Source organism: Nicotiana tabacum, chromosome 18, assembly GCF_000715075.1.
Source record: "Nicotiana tabacum cultivar K326 chromosome 18, ASM71507v2, whole genome shotgun sequence".
Taxonomy (NCBI): domain Eukaryota; kingdom Viridiplantae; phylum Streptophyta; class Magnoliopsida; order Solanales; family Solanaceae; genus Nicotiana; species Nicotiana tabacum.
The window spans coordinates 15,965,076-15,982,092 of NC_134097.1; positions in this window are offsets into that span (position 1 = coordinate 15,965,076).

Consider the following 17,017-nt stretch of genomic DNA (forward strand, 5'->3'; position numbering starts at 1 on the left):
ATTATGAAAGAAGGACTTATCTCTTCCTGTTGTTGAACTGACAGTATCATTCATCATATCCATGCTTAGAATAGTACTTTAATTATATTATTATTGGCCTAGTAAGTGTCAAGTCGGCCCCTCGTCACTACTTCTTCGAGGTTAGGCGGGATACTTATTGGGTACATATTGTTTATGTACTCATACTACACTTCTATACTTAATTGTACAGGATCTGTGGCTGGTTCATCCAGTTACCCGCCCGGCGCGCGTACTTTATCTTAGACCGAGACTTCACGGTGAGCTGGCCCTTCTGAGCCATTCAGCAGCATGCCGGAGTTTCACTTTTGTTTTTATCTATCTATTATGTTTCAGACAGTAGGATAGTGATCTTTTGTATATTCTACTAGTTGCCCACACACTTGTGACACGAGATCTTGGCACGTATAAGTAGACTTTGATTTTTGGGTTGTAATTAAATAGTTATAACTGATTTTAGATGTTTCCGATTGTTTTCCTTAAAAATCCTTATTTACCAAATATTTTAAAATAAGTAAAGATAAATGGGAAATCACTAAGTTGTTCACAGTTGGCTTGTCCAGCAATGGTGTTGGATGCCATTACGGCCTGACATGGAGTTGGGTCATGACAATATGGTATCGAAGCACTAGGTTCACGTAGGTCTCATAAGTCAGAGCCATCCACGGTAGATTTCATGACAACACCGGGCTTTCAGGAGGTCATGGGCCGTATGATGCGGTTCATGGACACCATGACTCAGGTTGGTTTATTTCCAGCAGACCCAGCCACATCTCAGGCAGGAGGGGGAGCACAGACCCCTACTACTAGACTGACTACATGCAGCTGCGGTTTATTAGACTCCGGGTGCACTACCTGTGGGCGGAGCCCTGCTAGTTACGGCGGCTGCATCTGAGCCTAGACTGACTACGGATGGTGATCCACATAAGTTATTGGATAGATGGACTAGGTTACACCCTCTTGTCTTCGGAGGCGAGCCTCATGAGGATGCCCAGGATTTCATTGATTGGTGCAGGGACAGACTGCACAACATAAGGATACTGGAGTCTCATGGGGTTGACTTCACTACTTTCCAGCTGGAGGGCAGGGCCCGTAGATAGTGGCAGTCTTATCTTCATGGCACACCAACGGGTTCTCCTCCCATGGCATGGAACCAGTTCACACAGCTTTTCCTGGATAGGTATATTCCACCCTCGGAGACGGAAGAGTTGCGGTATCAGTTTGATTAGGGTCAGATGTCAGTGACTGACTACGAGGTGAGGTTTTATGAGTTGTCTCGCCATGCACTTATGATATGTCCTACGGATACAGATAGAGTGCAGAGGTTTGTTGCGGGGCTGCACTCCGGTATTAAGGCCAATATGGCCTGAGAGGTTGAGATGGGGACTTCTTATCAGCTGGTAGTGGAGATTTCCCGGAGGATTGAGGGCTACCGTCAGAGAGAGAGAGAGCAGACGCAGCAGGACAAGAGGGATCATTTCTCTAGAGAGTTTAGAGCTACCCCGACTAGGGCAGAGGTCAGTTTGGGAGGGGTCAGCCTAGCAAGCCCCCATATTCATCACCACCACCTCTTCGAGGTGCTCAAGTGCGCCTCTATTTCAGCGCCACACCAGAGAGTTCTTACCGCCCCCAGCCATCCAGGGTTCTTCCCGTTGGTACTCAGGTCACCAGAGTTTTTCCAGCTCCTATTTTAGTGCCATGCCAGAGAGTTCATACCGCCCACCGGCTATTCAGGCTTCTTCCAATGGATCGACAGGCCATTAGGGTCAGATATCAGGGCAGCAGATCGCCGCACCGAGGGGCTATTTTGAGTGTGGAGATCTCGGTCACATGAGAAGATTCTGTCCCAGGCTTCGGGGTAAGACAGTGCAGCAGGGCCAACAGCCCATGATTTTAGTACCGATTGTCCAGCCGCGCAGAGGCATAGGGCAGGCTTGTAGGGGCCATCCTAGAGGTAGACGCCAGGAAACTACTGTTCAGTCAGGCGGGGGTCAGCCCGCTGACGCTCCAGCCAGATTCTATGCTTTTCAGGCCAGACCAGATGCATTGACCTCATATGCCGTGATCACATGTATTATTTTTGTATGTGGTAGGGATGCTTCGGTATTATTTGATCTAGGGTCTACCTATTCATATGTGTCATCTCTGTTCGCTCATTTTCTGGATATTCTTCGTAGGTCCTTGGGTACTCATATTTATATGTCCACTCATGTGGGCGATTCTGTGGTTGTCGACCGGATCTACCAGTCCTGTGTGGTCATGTTCTGTGGTTACGAGACTAGATCTGACCTTCTGTTGCTTGATATGATCGACTTTGAGGTCATCATGGGCATGGACTAGTTATCCCCATAACACGCCGTTCTTGATTGTCATGCCAAGACTATTACCTTAGCGATACCGGAATTATCGAGATTGGAGTGGAAGGGGTTCCTTGGTTAGTACAACTAGTCGAGTCATCTCTTTTCTGAAGGCTCGACATATGGTCAAGAAGGGTTGTTTGGCGTATCTAGATTATGTTTGGGACACCGCAGAGTCTCCGACATTTGATTCAGTGCTAGTAGTCCGGGAGTTCGCCGATGTGTTTCCTTCTGACCTTCCAGGCATGCCGCCAGATCGTGATATTGACTTCTCTATTGATTTGGCTCCAGCCACCCAGCCTATATCTATCCCACCGTACCGTATGGCTCCAAAAGAATTGAAGGAGTGGAAGGAGCAGCTAGAGGAGTTGTTAGCAAAGGGGTTTGTGAGACCAAGTGTATCACCTTGGGGTGCACCAGTGTTATTTGTGAAGAAGAAAGATGGAAATATGCGGATGTGCATTGATTACCGCGAGTTGAACAAGGTTACCATGAAGAACAAGTACCTGTTGCCGTGAATCGATGATTTGTTTGACCAGTTGCAGGGTGCTAGGGTGTTTTCTAAGATCGACTTGAGATCAGGGTACCATCAATTGAAGATTCGGGACTCAGATGTTCCGAAGACTGCCTTCCATACCAGATATGGTCATCATGAGTTTCTAGTGATGTCCTTCGGCTTGACTAATACCCCCAACGATATTTATGGATTTGATGAATCGGGTATTCAGGCCTTATATTGGTTCCTTCATTATTGTATTCATTTATGACATCTTGATTTAGTCACGTATCCCGGGGGAGCACGAGCAAGAATTGAGAGTGGTACTTTAGACTTTGCGAGAACAGAAACTATATGCTAAGTTCTCGAAGTGTGAGTTTTGGCTAGAGTCTATGGCATTCTTGGGCCATGTTGTATCAGGAGAAGGTATTAAGGTGGATTCCATGAATATTGAGGCAGTTCAGAGTTGGCCTCGTCCCACTTCGGTGACCGAGATCAAGAGTTTCCTGGGGTTGGTAGGTTATTATCGCCGGTTTATGCAGGGTTTCTCATCCATTACAGCACCTCTGACTAGATTGACCCAGAAGGGTGCTCCGTTTTGTTGGTCCAATGATTGTGAGGCGAGCTTCCAGAAGCTCAAGATAGCTTTGACTACAACACTAGTTCTAGTGTTGCCTTCCAGCTCGTGGAAGTATACGGTATATTTTGACGCTTCACGCATTGGCTTGGGTTGTGTATTGATACTATAGGGGCGAGTTATTGCATATGTTTTGCGTCAGCTGAAGATTCATGAGAAAAATTACCCTGTGCAAGATCTAGAGTTAGCCGCGATTGTTCATGCTCTTAAGATATGTGAGGTTTATACCGTTCATCGCAGCTTACAGCATTTGTTCAAGCAAAGGGATCTCAATTTGAGGCAGCGTAGATGGCTCGAGTTACTGAAGGATTACGACATCACCATTCTTTATCATCCGGGGAAGGCAAATGTGGTCGCGGATGCCTTAAGCAGGAAGGCAGAGAGTATGGGTAGCTTGGCATTTATTTCAGTGGAGGAGAGGCTACTAGCTTTGGGCATTCAGTCTTTGGCTAACAGACTTGTGAGGTTGGATATTTTAGAGCCCAGCCAAGTTCTTGCATGTGTTGTTGCTCAGTTTTCATTATTAGGGAAGATCAAGGCTCGACAATTTGATGATCCGCACTTGGCAGTTCTTAGAGGGACGGTACTACAGGGTGGTGCCAAGGGGGTTTCTATTGGAGATGATGGTATTCTACGACTCCAGGGCCGTCCATGTGTTCCTAATGTCGATGGCTTGAGGGAGAGGATTCTAGAGGAGGCACACAGTTCTCAGTATTTTATTCATCCAGGTGCTACGAAGATGTATCGTGACCTGAGATAGAACTATTGGTGGTGACGGATGAAGAAAGACATAGTGGAGTATGTAGCTAGGCGACTAAATTGCCAGCAGGTCAAGTATGAGCACCAAAGGCTAGGTGGCCTACTTCAGCAGATGACTATACCTGAGTGGAAATGAGAGTGCATCACTATGGACTTTGTAGTTGGATTGCCGCGGACCTTGCGGAAGAAGGATGCAGTTTGGGTCATTTTCGACAGATTGACCAAGTTGGCACACTTCATTTCGGTTGTGACTACATATACCTTAGAGAAGTTGGCCCATATTTATATTCGGGATATAGTTCAGTTGCACGGTGTGCCTGTTTCCATCATATCAGATAGAGGCCCTCAGTTCACTTCACATTTCTGGATAGCCGTACAGAGTGAGTTAGGGAGCCGTGTAGAGCTCAGCACAACATTGCATCCACAGGCCGACGGGCAGTCAGAGCAGACAATTCAGATATTGGAAGACATGCTGAGAGCATGAGTGATTGACTTTAGGGGAAAGTGGGATCTCTTTTTGCCTTTGGCTGAGTTTGCTTACAACAACAATTATCAGTCAAGCATCGAGATGGCCCCATTTGAGGCTTTATATGGTCGGAGATGTCTTTCTCACATCAGGTGGTTTGAGCCTCGCGAGGCTAGATTATATGGTACTGATCTAGTAAAGGATGCCTTGGAAAAGGTAAAGTTGTTTCAGGAGCAACTTTGCATAGCGAAGTCCAGACATAAGAGTTACGCGGATCAGAATGCGCTTGATGTATCATTTATGGTAGGCGAGAAGGTTCTGCTGAAAGTCTCGCCGATGAAGGGTATTATGAGATTTGGAAAGAAGGGTAAGTTGAGCCCAAGGTTTATAGGCCCATTTGAGTTGTTGATGCGAGTTGGGGAGGTTGCTTATGAGCTTGCTTTACCTCCCAGCCTATCAGGGGTTCATCCAGCTTTTCACATGTCTATGCTCCGGAGACATCATGCCGACCTGTCGCATGTGTTAGACTTCAGCACTATTCAGGTAGATGAGAGCTTGGGTTATGAGGAGGAGCCAATTGCCATTGTTGCAAGACAGGATCGCCAGTTGAGATCCAAGAGGATTTCTACGGTAAAGGTTTAGTTGAGGGGCCAAACAGTCAAGGAGGCGACCTGGAGTCCGAGGAGGACATGCGGAGCAGATATCCACACATATTCAGCACTTCATGTATGAATCTAAACCTGTTCGAGGATGAACATTTGTTTAAGAGGTGGAGAATGTAACAACCCGACCGTTTATTTTTGTTTCTAGAACCCCCGTTCCCCTAAATAAGATTTATGACTTGTGGGGATGGTTGGTTCGGGATTTGGAAGAATCTGGGTTGGAATCGGAACCCTTGATTCCTTAAGGTTGGCTTAAAAGGCCAAGTTTGACTTTGGTCAACATTTTGGGTAAACGACCTCGGAATCGGAATTTGACGGTTCTAATAGGTTCATATGATGATTTCGGACTTGGACGTATGTTCAAATTGGGTTTTGCATGACCCGGGAGCGTTTTGGCGCCCAATAGTGAAAGTTGGTTCCTGAAGAACTTTGAAGTTCTTTAAATTTGGTTTGGAGCGGATTTTGGTGTTCTCGAGGTCCAAACGGAATTTTGAGACCGGGAATGGTTCCGTAATGTCATTTAAGACATGCGCGCAAAGTTTGGTGTCATTCCGAGTAGTGTAAGCATGTTTCGGCGCATTGGAAGTAATTGAAGAACTTGAAGTTCTTAAGTTTGATTCAATTGGTTTTAGGGTGTGATTCTTAATTTTAATGTTGTTTTGGGCGTTCCGAGAGTTCGAACGAGTCCGTTTTCTGATTTCAAACTTGTTGGTATGTTCGGACGGGGCCCCGGGGGCCCTAAGTGTCAATCGGACGAGGCTCGGACAAAGTTGGAATTTGGAACACAAAGCAGAAGCGGAATTGCAGGTGCGCCAATTGAACCGCAAGTGCGAAAATCGCTGAAGGGAAGTGATTTTTAAATCGGGGTTCGAGCACTTTTGCTCACTTCTTACTCTTCTTGGGGGCGATTTTGGAGCTAGTTAGAGAGGGGATCTCCATAAACTAGTTGATGTAAGTAATTCCTATCAAATATGAGTTAAATACATGGTTTATGGGTAGGTTATAACATGTAAATTAGTGAAAATTACTGGTTTAGATGAAAACCTAGTTTTTTGATAAAAGTGAGATTTAACCATGAAATTTGTTATGAAATTTTGTAAACATTACATATTTATGTTCCTAAGGTTATGGGTAACAACTTTCTTTAAACATTTCTAGAATCCGGGCACGTAGGCCTGGGGGTGAATTTTAGGAATCTTGCAATTTAGGTTGGGTAACCACTTAAATGGTGGAATTATGAACTTTTGACCATAGATTGATTAGCTTATGTAATGTTTGACTAGCTTCGAGTTGTTTGGCATCAAATTTGGAGGTTTGAGCGCGTTCTTGAATTGGGAAGTAGACTTTGAGGCGAGGTAAGTCTCTTTTCTAACCTTGTAAGAGGGAATTAACCCCATAGGTGAATTAAATAAATGTTTGTACCTAATTGTGGGGGCTATGTACGTACGAAGTGACGGGAATCCGTACGTAGCTACTATTATGCTATTGTCCGGGTAGTTTAGGACCCGTATCATGCTATACTTGGAATATTTATGCCCTTACTTGCTAATATAATCACTTAGTCATGATAGAAACTGATAAAAGAATTTTACGAGGTTGAATACACTTACTTGAAAGTTTGTATGAGATACTTGACTGTAAATGAGAAACTTGTGTTTTCTTAAAAATAATTGTTATTTGTGGATCGGGCCGAGCGCCTCGGTAGTAAATAGATGCATCTATGGTTCATGTCGTTCGACCCTCCGGCAGTGCACAGTTTAAACTTTTTATTGGATCGGGCCGTACGACCCCGGCATAATTGCGCATGCTAATTATTAGGAAAGTTTCCATGATTTATTCTGCTTAAATGCCTTGAAATGTAAGTTTCTAAATAGTATTACTGAAATTTATGTTATAATTATGAAAGAAGGACTTATCTCTTCCTGTTATTGAACTGATAGTATCATTCATCATATCCATGCTTAGCATAGTACTTTAATTATATTATTATTTGCCTAGTAAGTGTCAAGTCGACCCCTCGTCACTACTTCTTCTAGGTTAGGCGGGATACTTACTGGGTACATATTATTTATGTACTCATACTACACTTCTGTACTTAATTGTACAGGATCTGAGGCTGGTGCATCTAGTTACCCGCCCGGCACGCATACTTGATCTTGGACTGAGACTTCACAGTGAGCTGCCCCTTCTGAGTCATTCAGCAGCATGCCGGAGTTTCACTTTTGTTTTTATCTATCTATTCTATTTCAGACAGTAGGATAGTCATCTTTTGTATATTCTACTAGTTGCCCACACACGTGTGACACTAGATCTTGGCACGTATTAGTAGACTTTGACTTTTGGGTTGTAATTCAATAGTTATAATTGCTTTTAGATGTTTTCGTTTGTTTGCCTTCAAAATTCTTTATTTACCAAATGTTTTAAAATAAGTAAAGCTAAATGGGAAATCACTATGTTGTTCACTATTGGCTTGTCCAGCAACGGTGTTGGACGCTATCACGACCTGATATGGAGTTGGGTCGTGACAAAAAGCTAGCTCGGTTCTTCTTTCACAACACCTAAGAATACATAGCATTTCTCAAAACACTGAAAAAAACATGATTCAATTTGAGCACAAATAGTAAGTACTATAGTAATATCAAATGAAATTATTGCACCAAAAAAAAAATCAAATGAAATTGTTCTGTCCCTCTGAAGATTATTACCTCCTACATGTCTTCGTCCTACACAGTATGGAGCTGCGGGAGGCGGAAGGGAATACATCTGAATCCCCTCCGTCGAAAAATTACACTATATTACAAGATGAAAATTATTTTTTATGTTAACATATATAGTAGATGGTGTATCTCGATAACTTGATCGCATGTTTACTTCTTTATATTTTGGATCTCCTTAATTATTGAAAGTTTTAACACTGCCACTAATCCTACTTATGTTGAGCTTGTAAATATTATTTAAAAAAAAAATTGGTATATAAAATTGAGTTCATACAAGTGCAATATCCATGTAAAAGCTTCTATTGAACAATTTTGATTCCTAATTTCTATTCTTTATTAGTTCTTTTATAATATGGAGTTGAAAATTGGATAATATATGAATATTGATTGACCTTGTTTTCAAGTAAGGCAAGACAAATAGATCTGATTACCCCCAAGTCTCATGTTAAAAGGGTCTGACACAAGACTTTTTCTATAATAAAGATGCTTTTAAATTTCTTTTGCAATAAACATCAATGAACATATATAGATGTGTCACTCCCAATACCTTGTGTAGTGGCATGGAAACTTTATTTTTCTTTTCCATTTATTTTGGGGCACTCTTCAATTTTATAGATTTGATCAACATTCCATTTACCAGATTCTTTTAATAACAAAGTCAATATTCCCAAGGACTTATCTTCTTTTTTATCATGTCATCAGCCGATTAATTTACATTCTGTCTGCGACTAGAACTAATAAAAATACGTTGTTATATCGCCGAGGTATCTTCTTATAGAGGAAGCAGAAAGATTAATTGAACTACGACTGGAATTATTTAGCGGCGTTGGTATATCTGACGAACCCTACATGTTATAGTCTAAACCTATTTGGCTATTAGAGCACCCGTTATAGGTGGACGACATATCGTTCTATGGTATGGATTACATTCCCCCTAAAATTATTGGTTGGAGATAAACGGAGGGCAAGTGCCCTTGCAAATGAAAACAACTTATTCCTCTTTGGGAAGTCAGATAATGTGGCTGAAGAGAACAAAGTCAAAGAAATAAAAGGGAAAAAACATAAAGCAGCTGCTATATGCTAGAAAGATGCTTAGTTCTCCATTACTATTTTGGCTATGACTATAAATACATGGCTAACTTGCCATATGGTAATCATGATCTCAATAAAGAAGAGAGATCTTACATGAAGAGGAGAGTCATATTTGTTTAGTAGCCAAGGATGACTTGCCTGCTCCATTATTTTGAAAGGTGTTTTGATTACACCATTTAGTATTGGTAGCCTTTTTGTGCTTGGTTTCAGGCAGTCTCCTTGGCTATCTTGACATGCTCTTCTCTTTATCGTGAGATTGAGATAGAAGACAGAGAATAGGGAGACTTAGGAGCAACGGTAAAGTTGTACTCGTGTGACCTATAGCTTACGGGTTCGAGCCGTGGAATCAACCACGATGCTTGCGACAATATAGGCTGGCTACATTGCACCCGTTGGGGTGGTGGCCCTAGAACCCTGCATGAACGCAGAATACTTTGTCTACTAGGTTACCCTTTATCAAGAGATCAGAAGACAGATGAGAGGTCTAGCATGATGAAAAGAGGCTTATTTGGTAGCCAATGATGACTTGCCTTCAACCTTTGGAGAGGTATTTACACCATTGATGGTGTCCTTTTCTTATATTGGTTTTCGGTAGGTCATCTTTAGCTAACTTGGCAAGCTCTTCTCTTTCATGTAAGACCAATTTCTCGTCTTCCATACATTGAGAGATGAATAGAAAAAGGGGTTCTAAGATGAAAAGAAGATCGACTTATTGGATAGCCAAGGGTGACTCCGCAGTCGGATCCCATTGTCAAAATATAATGACTTCTTAGATAGGTAATTTTGGGGTGGTTACAATGGTGGTAAGGAGATTAAAAGGTATAAATGAGGCGACGAGATCGACGACCATCTATGGTTGTTAGTTATGCGAAAGAAATAATCTTTTGAGGGAGAAAGAAAAAGGTGAGAAAGTGGCTATGGTGCTGTGGATTTCGCCGTACGATTATAATGGTGGTTTTAGGAAGTGATAGAAATGGTGGCTGAAGGGGGTTACGGGTAAGAGGGGAGGTGGCGGCTGATGAGATTTAGGGAGAAGTGATGAGATTGTTTACAAATAAAATTGAATTTTTTCCATAAAAAGGTAAACCGGAGATGGTAGTAATTTTATTTCATTAATAACTGGAGCTTTTTCAGTTTATTTTTAACTTCTGTTTCATTGAAATTTCTGTAGACTTTTTGAAAGATGTAAAATCCTCCTTTATGGTTACAATGAAGATAGTGGAGAAGAAATTTTCGGATGGGCTTATTAGGGAGACAAATTGAAGGAATTTGCTTGGTATGCTTTTTTGTGTGGTGGTGGAGGCAGCTACAGTAGACGTGGAGGAGGTAGACGGAGTTCTTATGGGGTGGCAGTAGCAGTGATGAAAATGGTAGCGGAAATTTTTGAGGTTGAAGGAGAAAAAAAAACACAAAATTTGAGATGCCAATTTTCCTATGCTAGCTTGCTATTTGAACTGTCATAGTAGTTTAAATGCTTAGAGATGACTGTAAGCAACACTATGTATATTGAAAGCAATTATTCTTGTTTTCCATCAAAGTATGAAGACGGAGGTAAGTGGGGTCCACATAATCTAAGGTCGGTAATTTTGCTTTTTAATAAAACTGACCAACTTTGGTCGGTTATTTTCGTGCGAAAATACAATTCAAGAGTATAAATCAAATAAAAGACAGTCTTAAAACAAAATGTACCAATGATCTAGTGGTAGAATAGTATCCTGCCACAGTACAGATCCCGGTTCGATTCCCAGATGGTGAATCTTTTTATTACACAATTAAAAAACCGACCAACTTTGGTCGGTTTTTTTTGCAATTTATTTTGTTTTGAATTTAATTGACCGACCAAAGTTGGTCGGTACTTTGGTCGGTATGCCTTTCCGACCACAAATATACCGTCCACACGTAAATGGTCGCGTTTTGGTCGGATTTTGGCCATTACCGACCAACGTTGGTCGGTTTTTTTGGTCGATTTTTAACGGATTTCTAGTAGTGTATCCTAAACATCTTCTCTTGAATTAATTTGACATCTTTTTGGGTTTAAAAAGCTAGCTCGGTTCTTTTTAGCACCACCTAAGAATACATAGCTTTTCTCAAAACATAGAAAAGGACATGACTTCGTTTTGAGTAAAAATAACAAGTACTGTAGTAATATCAAATGAAATTATTCTTTCACTCTGAAGATTATTACCTCCTACAGTTTTTGTCCTACTCAGTGTGGAGCTGGTGGAGGCGCAAGGGAGTTTATTCGATTTCCCTTCGTCGAAAAATTATATTATACTATAAGGTCAAAATTACTTTTTAAGTTAACGTAGTAGACATTAAATTCAGATAACTTTTTCAAGTGTTTACTTTTTTATATTTTGAATTTTCTGTTTTCCTAACCTCATCACTGATCCTACTTATGTCGAGCGTGTCAATATTAAAAATAAATTAGTATAAAATTGAGTTCATACAAGTGCATGCATCCATGTAAAAGCTTCTATAGAACAATTTTGATACCCATTAGACATATAGAAAACACTATATCTTATTACTTTTGTTTTTCTTTTCTTTATTAGTGCTTATGTGAAAATTCGATCAGATATTAAGAATGATTGACCTCGTTTTCAAGTGGGGCGGAAATTGGGTCGTCGCCCGTCAGAAATGTTTCCGACGATATCCGGTTTGCTTTTTTTTTTGGTAGTGTTCAAGTTAATTTACGAAGAAAGAAGAAGGAGATATAAGAGAGGTGTAGCATAGTGAAAGGAGTCTTATTTGGTAGCCAAGGATGACTTGCCTGCACCATTTTGGAAAGATCACTAACTTGATAATCTTTTTCTTTCATGCAATGCATTCTCTTCTTCCATTGCCTATGGAACATCTTATTTGATAGCTAAGGAGGACTTCTATTTTTCTTTTTGGCTAAAAGGATAATATATTACTTATGCATAATTACAAAAGGTACGTAGCGCTATTACTAGAGCTATGATCATCTAAAATATATACATTATCAGAAGTTCTAGCAAGGACTTTAGTAGTTCTAACAAACAAGGGTTCCTACTTTGTCTGCTTTTACAGTTGCTAAAGCAAACAACGGTGGAACTGCTAGATAAACAGAAAAGACCGACTCCTAATTAGCTAATAGGCCGAGGCAAAACTATGATAATGAAAAGGTTGTTATGCAATGATTAGTAAAGAGGAGGATTTTATGCATGAGTTACTTAATTTACAAAGGGTATTATATCATTAAATAGTTTAATCTCTGTCAAATTTCTTATATTGCATAAATTAACACATAGATTCACACTTAATATTGATACTATTTAATACTGCTAACTAAATGCTGCAATAGTTATGCAACGATTTTGTTTGAAAAATTAACCTAAATAGCCGTTCACCCAACCGCTTAAACTTAAAAAAGTCGATGAATGTATAATATGCATATAATTCGTGTATAATCTATACATCGAGTTAGGAAAACTAAATAATATATTTTGCCGACTATTTATACAAAATCCCATGTTTTTCCTTATGTGATCCATTAAAACTGTATTATCAAGCCATCTGATACAATTCCCTACTTTGGATCTTCAACATTGACCTTCAAAGAGTCCACAAAATCGCTTAAACTAAAAATAGTCAACTGATGCATAATATATGTATAATTTATGTATAGTATGTGTATAATTATGTATAATCAATCTATAGTCTATGTATACCAGCTAAAAAAAATAAACAGTGAATTTAGCCGACAATTTATATAAAAAAAACCTTAGAATAAATCAGTCAACCCCGTTGGATTGAGTAATATGAAAGAAAAACTCCAAAAACTATAAAATTCCAAATAATTTCAATAACACATTGAAAATATTTCAAACATAGAATCTTACAATTGAAATATCCATCTCTTGCACTGATCATTTAATCTAAACCCTATAGAAAAATCTCAACTTGCGACATGGTGATAAATCGTATTGTGAAGAGAAGTCATTTGACATTATTCCTTAATTTATTCGTTTCGCATTGACTCAATTTCTAAAACAGACGAGCACCGTAAATATGAATTTTTAGTGGCACATCGATGACGAAAATTGACAGAATGAATTGTTTTTTTTAACCTTTTTTTCTACTAATGTGATGCCCGTGATAGACGTTGGGACGATGAGAATGGGGTCAAGTTTTTAAGCTGGCAACTTTTTGAATATGTCACTATATGGTAGGTCCACTTTTGAACTCAATGATGACGTAGCACAAGAAATAAATTCATAAGGTCTGTTGGATCAAACCAGACATACGTGCCATGAGCTTGTATTATGACAAATATGAACCCCAGGCCTGATGCTCCCCTTAATATGTACTGTATAGGGTAAAATTGGCATATATTAAATGATCGAATGATAGAGCGACACGTGGAACCGGAGACAGATGACAGAGAAATCAAGTGAGAACCAAGACCGGGAATAGCAACTGCAGTTGTCACCGGTTAAACCCCGAGGGAAAAATGATCAACGTGAGCGGGTTGAATGTTTGTCACCAGATGGTATTTAATGAAGAATATTCTCTAGTATTAAATAGGCAGCCGTTGAAGAGAATTTTGGCATTCATAGCCTACCGTTACATATTTATCAATAGCCCCCTTTATTGTCATTTAAGAGGGGCTTGATCCTAGCATCTTGTTTTCTAGGTATAGCTATAAATAGTAGTTTCAACAGTCATTGTAGGGATACGAAATCTTTGGCAAAACTTATGCTACATTCTATTCTCAAGCTAAATAACACAACTTTATTTTTTGTTTATATTGCTCTTATTTCTATCCTCAAAAGCATCGCTCCCGGAGCTAAGCCTGCCATTTCCTTTAATTTTAATGCAAAGTCTTATTTTTAATCTACTTTATTTATTATTTTGGGTCAAATCAGTTCGTTTATCTATAAACCATGCAACAAATTCAATTGTACCATTTTACGGGTAAACAGTTTGGCGCCCACCGTGGGACTTAGACAGTTGCGTAATTGAGTTGATCCCTGCATCTATTACTAACTCGTTTGATTCTTTGTTTCTTAGCAAAAAATCAAAATTGGCAGCTAACGATGTCAACATCGCACACATTATTAAGGCACACGAAAATCTACCTCAACATAAGGATTCAATCAGTGACACCCGCAACAAGAGGGACGTCGAAACTCCGGTCCATGGCAGTAAATATCCCTGACATGTGCAGGAGACAACTCTTGATGATACGGAGGACGTGCATGTTGCGAAAACGGTAAAGATCTTGAAAGAACAACAAAAAGCTATCATGGGCCATCTCTCAAGGCAGGACCAGGTCATGACGGAACTAAAGCAGGCATTATCATGTGCTTCCAACAATTCAAATGGGAGAGGCCCAGTTCCTACCGGCGCTCCAACAAATCAAACATCTCAAAAAGTTGATAATAATACCCTGAGAGGTGAGGTCGGCTTCGACGGAGCAAGGGGAACCGGTAGCGGATCCGGTAATGACAACGATAATGATCCCTTCGAAACCAAACTCACGAGATTCGTGAGAGAAATGAACGAGCGGATGGATCAGAACACGAAGGAGTTTCACACCCAAATGGATCAAATTCCGAGCGCACCACCAATTTTGAAGGGTCCAAATTCAAAGAAATACACCCAATTACCGTTTAAGCCGAGCGCAGCACCGAAATTGACTCCAAAATGGTTCAAGATGCCGGACATACCAAAGTACAAGGTGACTTCAGATCCTCAGAAGCACATTACAACTTATACAACTGTAGTGAAAGGAAACGACTTGGCTCAGCATGAGATTGAGTCGGTTCTACTGAAAAAATTCATAGAAACCCTTACAAAAGGGACCCTGACATGGTATTCTCTTTTACCCGAGCATTTTATTGGTTCTTTTGAAATGCTCGTATATTCATTCATAAAGGCACATGCCAGGGCTAGAAAGGTCCAAGCCCGGAAGGCAGACATATTCAAGATCGCACAGGGTGAGTTCGAATTGATGCGAGAGTTCGTGATCAGATTCCAGAAAGAAAGGATGTTGTTACTGGTTGTACCGGACGAATGGGCAGCTGACACAATCACTAAAGGGTCTAAACCTGAGAAACTCCGATGCCTCCCAAAAGTCGAAGGAAAGCCTGCTTGAGTTCAAAGCGACCACATGGACAGATGTCCATAACCATTATAAATCAAAGATAAGGGTAGAAGATGATGAGCTCGGGTTCCCGACATCAACCAAGGGATGGGACCGAGACAAGAACCGGGATAAGTTCAAGGATGATTTTGAAGAAGACCGACAGTCTTTTAAAGGTCGATTCTTGCCTTATGAGAGAGCCGAAGGACACGCCAGCAAATGGTTCTGGTCCTCCAATAGGTTCGCTCCTGATAAAAGAACCGATCGCGACCGGAACAATAGGTCACTACAAGAAAAAGAGGTACCGGGGACCCGAGATTCCTCATTTCCCAAGCTAACAGATTATAATTTTGGGATCCCACCTTATGGTGTGAATATCATGGGAATCACGACCACGAGACTAGGGACTGCCGACATATGCGCGAGGAGGTGGCAATGATATTGAAGAACATATATCTCAGGGAGTTCTTGAGCATCCGAACTAAGAACAATTACAGACGGAACCGGGACAAAGGAGAACCCTCAAAGATAGGGGAAGACCCTCCTCGGTGAACTATCAACATGATTTTCGGAGGGAATGAAATCAATGGTGTAACTTTATTAGTAGCCAAGACAATGAAGGTATCAGTGACCCACAACAAAAGACTCCGGGAAGTCGTTAAAGACGACATCACCTTCACGGAGGAAGACGCCAAAGGGCTTCTTCTGTCGTATAACGATGCCCCGGTAATTTCTCTTAATGTTCTGGATTTTAAGATTAAACATGTTTTGGTTGACCCGGAAAACTCAGCCAACATCATTCAATGGAGAGTGTTGGAGCTAGCCAAATTAACCGGAAGTATCATTCCGCCAATAAAACTCTTCGTCAGGTTCAACTTGGCAATTGTGACAACGTGAGGGGAGATCTTGCTGCCCACGAATGCCGAAGGGGTTACAAAGACCACCTTATTTGAAGTGGTGGTCGGTGACATAGGCTACAACATAATTCTTGGTAGGACCATGGTTACATGAGATGAAGGTCGTACCATCAATATATCACCAACTGCTGAAATTCTCGACCCTAGAGGGAATTAAGCAAATAAGAGGAAATCAACCGACAGCAAGAGAAATGAACGTTGTGTCAATGTAGATTACAAAGACTTAAATAAGGCGTGCCCAAAAGACTCGTTCCCACTTCCAAACATTGATCAAATGATTGATGCAATGGTCGGGCATGAGTTAATGAGTTTGCTCGATGCCTATTCCGGGTACAATCAATAAGATGAACCCGAAGGATCAGGAAAAGACTTCGTTCATAATGAAATTTGGCACATATTATTATAATGTGATGCGCTACGGGATTAAGAATGCTGGAGCCACTTATCAGAGGCTCGCGAACAAGATGTTCGAGAAACAAATAGGTAAAATAATGGAAGTCAACATAGATGACATGTTCGTCAAGACTTCGAATGCACGTTACCATTTAAAACACCTCCAGGAAACCTTTGATATCCTGAGGAAGCACAACATGAAAGTCAACCCAAAAAATGCACATTTCGAGGTTGGCTCTGGTAAGTTCTTGGGTTTCTTGGTTAAACAAAGGGGGATCGAGGTAAATCCCAACAAGATCAAAGCCATCGAGGACATCCTAGACCAGCTGACAAGCATAAAGGAAGTCCAAAGGCTAACCGAAAGATTGGACGCTCTAAGCTGGTTCATCTC